Raw genomic sequence first — 7,844 nt, 5'->3', positions numbered from 1 at the left:
ATTTGTGGTCTTCTAATTGGAACTTCATTCCTGCTATGGAAGGGTTATTGCGAATTGCGACTGCCAAGTGTTCCATAGTTAACACATAGAGTAAGGGGGACAGCGGGCACCCCTGTCTCTTGCCGTTCCGTATGCCGAAAGAGTTGGACAATGAGCCGTTTACCCTGACCCGAGCAGAAGGGGACTCGTAGAGGGCTTTTATACTCCACAATGCTTTTTTTTTAAGTCCGATACCTTTGAGAGTTTGGCACATAAATTCCCAATCCACTCTATCGAATGCTTTTTCAGCATCTATCGATAGTAAACACAGAGGGTCACCTTTTTTGTTGGCTCTGTCAATCAGGGAGATAGATCTGATGGTATTGTCTCTAGCCTCCCTTCCGGGCACAAAGCCCACCTGATCTTGGTTAATTAGAAGGGGTAGGAGGCAATTGAGTCTCTTTGATATAATTTTGGCATAAATTTTAACATCGATGTTTATAAGTGAGATGGGACGGTAGTTGCTACAGAGCGAGGGGTCCTTACTCTGTTTTGGAATAACCATAATATGGGCCATTAGGGCCTGGGGGGGAAAAGAGCCGCCAGAGAGAACATAGTTACATGTTGTTAGAAAGGGAGGGCACAGCATATCTGAGAATAGCTTATAGAAGCCTGCAGTATAGCCATCTGGGCCAGGGCTCTTGCCCGGTTTCAAGTCTTGGATCACGGAAGTGACCTCACCTAGAGAGAAATCTCTCTCCAGATCCTCCAAGCACTCTGCAGAAATTGAGGGTAATTTGTTGAGTTTGATGTACGCATTAATTTTCTCTTGGAATGAGTGGGTGGGAAGGTCTTTGAATCGGCCCTTTATGTTATACAGTGAGCTGTAGTAATCAGAGAAGCTGGCCAAAATTTCTTTGGGGCTATGGACTGTTTTACCTCTAGCGTCTTTAATGTGTGGTATAAATGTTTGTGGGCCCCGTGGGTGTAGAGCCCTCGCTAAGTATTTGCCACTCTTGTTCCCCAGGAGGTAGAATCTACTTCTAATACGTTCTCTAAGACAACGTGATCTCTGGTCCAGAATTGTTAATAATTTCTGCCTAGCTGTGGACAGGTTTGTCAGAGTAAGAGGGGACAAGTCCTGCTTGTGTTGCGTCTCTAGTTTGTGGATCTGTGAGGAGAGGTCAGCCATGTTGGTCAGGCGTTCTTTTTTGAGACGGGCTCCCTGAGAGATGAGTGTACCCCGCAGGACGCTCTTAAGGGCCTCCCATTGCATTGAAGGGGATGTTGGATCCCCTGCATGGTTTGCCAAAAAATCTGTGATTGCATCCTTCACCGCCGCCACACAGATCGGGTCCTGTAATAGACTTTTGTTTAGTCTCCAGGAGAAGCTAGATCTTGTGGAGGGATCTAGCCATATTGAGAAATATATGGGTGCGAGGTCGGACCACAATACAGACCCTATATCTGCCTTCACCTCAAAATCCAGCAAACACTGAGAGATAAAAAATAATCAATTCTACTGTATGTGGAATGTATATGGGAGTAGAAACTGTAGTCTTTTGTGCCCGGGTGAAGAGCCCTCCACACATCCATCAACCGCAAATCAAATAATTGTTTCCTCACTTTTTTAATTGAAGAAGGTGGGTACGAGGTCCTGCCCGACGAGACATCAACCAAAGGGTCCATTGGAAGGTTGAAGTCGCCCCCGAGGATTATCGGAAGAGCGCCTGCAAATTTCTCCAGGAGTCGTCTGCATGTGCCTCCGAATCTTTGCTGGCCCTGGTTGGGAAAATAAACGTTTGCCAATATAATTACACGTGATCCCCACGCCACTTTCAGGAAAACATATCGGCCCTCAGTGTCGATTGATGAATCGAGAATCTCAGGAAGGAACGTTTTATGAAAGCCTATTGATACTCCTTTGGATTTAGAATGGGGGTTCGTGCTATGGAACCACTTAGGGTAATAGTGTGAGGAACAGATAGGGGTCACGCCAGTTTTAAAATGCGTTTCCTGGAGCATTAGGATTGATATATGTTGTTTATGGTTGGAGTACATGAGTTGGCTCCTTTTCTCAGGAGTGTTCAACCCTTTAACATTGTGAGAGCAGAAATTAATTCCAGCCATGTTAAGGTTGAGTGTCTAGGGCAGGATAATATGGACTTTGAGACCAGATCCTAGGGAATTTTAGGTGTGGATGTTGGGATGGGTGTGTTATAGGGAGTTGGAGGGGAAGGTGAAAGAAAGGGGAGAGGGAAAGGAAAAAGAGGAAGAAGAAATAGTAAGAAATTTGAGAGTAAAAGAAAAGAAGTAAGTGTGTGACGAGTACCCGAGGTGTGTAGTCATGGTGTGGTTATCCGGTGGGCAACCACCCAGAAAACTACCGGCGGGGTGGGAAAAAGCCGTAGGAGAGAATCTGCCCTTGGCTTTCGCCCCCGCAACCTAAACAATAAACAGTTATGACAGACTTTAGTGATCGAAAACTGAGCCTGATTTAACTATGGTTAGATTTACCTTGAACATAGGGAGCAGAAAAGAAAGAGGAAAGAAAGAAAGATAAAAAAAAGGGGGAGGGAGGGGGAGGAGGTAGGTGGAGTGGAGGAAGGAGGGAGGAGGAGAGGAGGAGGTAGGGGGAGTGGAGGAAGGAGGGAGGGGGAGAGGAGGAAAGTGAGGAGGGGAAGGGGGGAGAAGGTGTGAGGGGGGGAGGAGGAGAGGGGAGGGGAATTAATAGGTAAATCATTTATTCTATAATACTGTCCCAGAGTCAAATAATCAGGACTATAAACTATTGAAAAGTAATACACGACTAAGTGTGCATAGTTCAAAACCAAATCAGAATATGAATCAGTGAAACTTGTGATAATCTTATGAGAGTAAAGTGGAAAACTTCAAAGGGGGAAACAGCGTGTGACGAAGACTCCTCTCATGTTGGGTCTGGGAGGGAACCATTCTTCTTGTGTTGCTTGGAATGCTGCGCTTTTAGCCATCTTGGAGGGATATCTGGGAGTTGAGGAGAACGTGGCCAATCCGGGAGGTCGGTCATTGGTAGCTCAAAAGTACCTAGCAGGTTGGCCAGATCACCCAGATTGCGGAAAGTGGCTGTTTTCCCACCTCTGGAGGCAATCAGCTGGAATGGAAATCCCCATCTATACGTAATGTCTCTTTCTCTTTAAGGAGAGATAATAAGGGACGTAATGCTCTCCTAAGCTGTAGCGTGCGTCTGGATAGGTCAGACAGTAATAAGATCTGTGTTCCACAATAGTTAATAGTGCCCCTCTGCCTGGCAGCCAGCATGATGGCCTCTTTGGTTTTATAGTAGTGTACTCTGCAGATGATGTCCCTAGGTCGTGATTCCGACGACGGTTTGGGTCCTAGGGATCTGTGAATACGATCAAACTCAATTGCACCGCTTTCCTCACTGTTTAGGTCTAGGAATATCTTCGGCACAGCAGAATCCAGGTCAGAGGGGATTATGGATTCAGGAAGGCCACGGATTCTGATGTTGTTACGTCTATTGCGATTTTCTAAGTCCTCCATTCCTGTCGCAAACTCTTCTAATCTTTGAGCATGGCTAGCTATAATCTCTCTGTGAGTCTGTAGTTCTTGTAAAATAATTTCTTGGGACTTCTCCACCTCTTCCACCCGAGTTGTGAATTCTGATTTAAGTGCGTGAAGCTCTTTTTTGTAAGGGTTTTCAATACGGCAGGCAAAGGCTTCCAGGTCTGTTTTGGTGGGAAGAGATCTAATGAATTTGCTAAGCTCATTTACAGACACATCATCTGGAAGTACGTTGCTGTCATCTCCATCATCAGTCATTCTATCAGGGGAGCCATGGTGGTCTGGTGGGTCATGTGTGTTAGAATTATCACCTGGGGTCTTAGTGGAGGATTTGGATCTTGTGTTCCTATGTTGGCTATTTGAATTTAGAAAACGATCCATGTCGCCAGAGAGTGAATCAGAATCTGGAAGCAATCCAGCACATTTTTTGGTCTTGCCCATGTACACCTGTGAGTCTTTAATAGCAAGTAAATGGTTGCGGGGGGGAACTGCAAGGCATGTGTGCAAACAGGTTCTCCAACAACGGGTGCCTCTCCCCTATGTGGGTTTTGGGTTCAGAGGGGAATGTGGTTTGGTGTTTTATAGACTGTGAGCAAGTCGATACGGGCAGCCTTGTCTACAGTTAGGAGGCAGCTCCTTTATGAAGGCCCTGCGCCTGGTGCCAAAAATGAGGAGATCCAGGGGGGGAGGAAGCCTGAGGAAGGCCGCCCTAGTCCCAAGCAGGCACTGTATTGCGCCCCCCACCTGAATCAAGTGAAGCAGCGGGACGCAAGGGGACAGTAGAGGCAGACACCAGGGATGATCTATGAGCAGCCGATGCTGAAAGCTGGCTGCTTCCAGCGAGATGTTAAAATGGCTACCGCCTTGGTCAGCGTCTTCCCCCTGTTCCCTAAGAACTCCAGCACACACCGATGCCTGCTGCGCTGTGCTTCGGTCTCCCTCCCTGTCTCGAGCCCCTGCATCTGCTGTGAAGACAGTAAGATGGTGGTATCTGGCGCCAAAAGAGGGACCAGGGAGAAGGAGGAAATGCAGGGGGCCTCCGGAACCCTGCTGGTGCCGTATTTGGTCGCCCCTCCTCGGGTGAATGGGATTGTTGCTGTTGCGGGCGGCTAATCAGTGAGGGGCTGCTGGGGGAGTGGAGCGGGGTCTTATCACAGGTGGGCGGAGCCACGGGTCGCCTGTCCTGAAGCACTCCGGCCAAGATGGCTGCCACGTCTTCTTTGGGCCGCTTCCCTCCCACTAGCTCCCTCACTCACCGAGTCTTCTTTGAAGTGCGCCGCGGTCCCAGGCGCACTCCCTCGTGTCGGCGATCTCACCGCCACTCCTCTGTCACCGGGGCAGCGCACCTCCTCTTCCAGACTTCAGCCGGCTAGCGGCAATGGCGGCTCGCTGTGATAGCGCTCCAGCTCCCGTCGGCACCGGGCACTGCCAGGCACGCCGACCCTGACGTGTGGAGCACCGCAGGCTCTGTAGTCCGGGGTCTGCAGGACACCGATGCAGATTTCGGCGTTCAAAACTGGAAGGGACCGAGGAGCCCGTCCGAGACACGTCTGCTTGTCTCCAGGTCCAGGCCACGCCCCCCAAGGTCATGTGTTTTTTGATGTGCGGATTTTCTCTCTCTCGTCCCCTGAATATGAAATCCCAAATCTACACTACAAAAACTCAGGCAGCGCATCCGTCATAACACTGGATGTGTTGCGTAAGTTTTAACACTATTTTCTACACATCCGTCGGTACATCTTCCCGACGCATTAGGACGGGACACTGCTGACGGAAGTGTGAGAGAGGCCTTACTAACAACAAATACTGGTCAGTTACTGACAACACATACATTTACTAATAACTAAATGACCGGCCATTTGCATTCCTTGTTCAGTTGACCATCTGGTTGAACATTTAACTTCAATGACCTTTAGCTAACCTCCCTGAAAGTATAATATATATTATAACTGACTGAAACCATATCAATATATCAGGAGCTAGTATTAATTAATTGGAGTGTTAAAACTATTTAAAAATAACTTACTACACAGAAGTAATGTCAGATCTGTTGGCTGCACCACCGGTAAATTACAGCAGAGAATTAAGGAGCACATAGGAGACCCCACTAATCCTGAGGCCATTAACCCCTCCAATGTGTCCAAACATTTCCTAAGAGAACATAATGGTGACTTAAAGGACTTTCAGTTTTGTGGCATTGAAAGGGCAAATTGTTCATCCAGAAGGGGAGATCGCAGACAAGCACTGCTGAACTGTGAAGCTCACTGGATCCTCAGGCTGAATGCATCGTACAGCAGGGTTTACACAGAGGACGGATCTACGATCCCAATACAGTTGAAGGCAATGATGAAGTAGAGAGCGTCACATGACACTCCCTCTCCCATCAATTCTCCTCTGCATCTGATGCAGCCATGGAGCCACACTGCAGCGGGGAATGAGGAGAGAATTGCAGTTATTTATTTTTCAAATCAGTCAGTCAGTGAATACGTGGTGGCCATAATACTGGAGGACTCCCATGGGGGGATGTATTATACCCCCATGGAGTACTCCTCCACTACTCCTATGGGGGGCTGCATCATAATCCTATGGGGGCTGCATTGTACTATATTAAGAACTATGGGGTGCATTACACTACGTGGAGGACTATGGGGTGTATTATACTAAACAACCAAAATGCTGCCTATTCATCGAGTGATTAGATGGTTTATGCCAGAACAGAAATCCTTGTTCTCAGCAGCACATTGCCCGGTGTAAGCTGCAGATGTGCTGCTGATAACATGATACTGTATGGGGACAGATTGATCTATTAGTGATTGTTCTGTCCCCATCATTATTCCTCAGCCGCTGTAAAGAGTCTGGGAAGCAAGAGATGAACAACAGAGGCGCCCGCTCTCACCTCCCCCATTTAAATTAGCAACAAGCCGCTGGCATGTAAACTGAGAGATTCCAAGGACTTCATTGGTTTTATGTGTAATAACATCATAGAGAACATGAGTCTGTGTGCCGATGACGCTACTGTATGTTGGCGATATAGAGTCATCTGTGGGCCAATAATGACAGATATAAAAGGAGTTTGGTCCGAGATCAGACAAACATCAATTAGGATAAGTCATCTATATTCCCACTGACCCTCTCCCACATATGGAAACAATTGCACCAGCTCGGACACAAGTGGTGGAACAGAAAAAAGTATCTCGGTGTGGTGGTCGGGTCTAATATTACAGACTATATAGCGTTAAACATTAACCCCTTACTAGAGAGATTTGGATCTAAAATAAATGTGTGGTGCAAATTTCCTCTGTCTGTAATAGGTTGGGGGAATCTCATTAAAGTGATTTTGATGCCACAATTGTATTTTCTTCACAATTCCCTATGTTGGATCCCTCCTCCCATATTTCAAAAGGTGCAGTCAGTGTTCAGAGACCTGATATGGTGCAAACGAAATGCAAGGATAAAACTGCCGTCACTTCAAAGGGACAAAACTGAGGGAGGTTTAAAGAATCCAGATCCATGGATCTATTTCATGGCTTCGCAGATATAACATTTTCATGGGTGAAAAAAAGAGTCTACGCAAGAATGGTTGTCATGTCCTTCAAGCCAAAAAATGTGTGTGTCACCCATATACGTGCTGGAGGTGGGCACTAAGTACAGATGGAGAGACCGACCTTAGCAATGATGTACAAGGTGGGACAGGGAAAGAGACTGTTCGGGATTAGGGAATACTCTAATGTTACCCCATTATGGAAAAATCAGCGACTTGTGGAGTTAGACAAATTTACTGGTTTGAGAAGTTGGGAATAAAGGGGAATTCAGACTTCAGATCAGTTAGTAGAAAATGGAACATTTAAAAGCTTTAACAAACTATAACAAGAGTTTGGATTGCCTCACGGCCTCTTCTTTCGATACCTACAACTTAGGCATGCATATCTGACTCAGCTTAGCGCTGCAGCACTGGATTTACAGAAAAAATATTTACTAGACTCAATAACGGAGGCAAAATACACGACCTGTTTAACTCTCACAGTCTCGCATGGGAGACCATCCCCTGACAGCTATATTAAAATAGGAAGCAGATGTGAGACTTATGGAAGTCTCTTTCGTGAACATCGTCTCAAGCTCGCAAACTTATTGCACAACATTGGCCAGATGCTCAACCACCAACAGTTAATGAGTTAATAAATAAGCTAAACAATATTATTTGGTTGGACATTTGACATCAGGGGATCCTGGTTGAAAGTTCCTGGCCTACCATCTGGAGTACTCCTGAGAAATAACATATGGCAATTTCTGGCTTCAGGAACACT

This window comes from Ranitomeya variabilis, chromosome 4 (assembly GCF_051348905.1).
Source record: "Ranitomeya variabilis isolate aRanVar5 chromosome 4, aRanVar5.hap1, whole genome shotgun sequence".
Classification (NCBI taxonomy): Eukaryota; Metazoa; Chordata; class Amphibia; order Anura; family Dendrobatidae; genus Ranitomeya; species Ranitomeya variabilis.
Note: the sequence above shows the minus strand (reverse complement) of the source record.